Source organism: Petaurus breviceps, unplaced genomic scaffold (genome assembly GCF_028583685.1).
Source record: "Petaurus breviceps papuanus isolate PSGF00001 unplaced genomic scaffold, PetGlider_PUasm1.0 227, whole genome shotgun sequence".
Taxonomy (NCBI): domain Eukaryota; kingdom Metazoa; phylum Chordata; class Mammalia; order Diprotodontia; family Petauridae; genus Petaurus; species Petaurus breviceps.
Genome location: NW_027185896.1, coordinates 5,772,782 through 5,773,205, shown reverse-complemented (window position 1 = coordinate 5,773,205; position 424 = coordinate 5,772,782).

The following is a 424-nucleotide window of genomic DNA, read 5'->3' as shown; positions in this document are numbered from 1 at the left end:
GTGTGGTGTGGTGTGGTGTGGTGTGGTGTGGTGTGGTGTGGTGTGGTATGGTATGGTATGGTATAGAATGGTATGGTATAGTATAGTATAGTATAGTATGGTATGGTATAGAATGGTATGGTATGGTATGGTATAGTATGGTATGGTATGGTATGGTATAGTATGGTATAGAATGGTATGGTATGGTATGGTATGGTATAGTATAGTATGGTATGGTATGGTATGGTATGGTATGGTATAGTATAGTATAGTATGGTATGGTATGGTATGGTATGGTATAGTATAGTATGGTATGGTATAGTATGGTATGGTATGGTATGGTATAGTATGGTATAGAATGGTATGGTATGGTATGGTGTGGTATAGTATGGTATAGAATGGTATGGTATGGTATGGTATGGTATAGTATAGTATAGTATAGTAT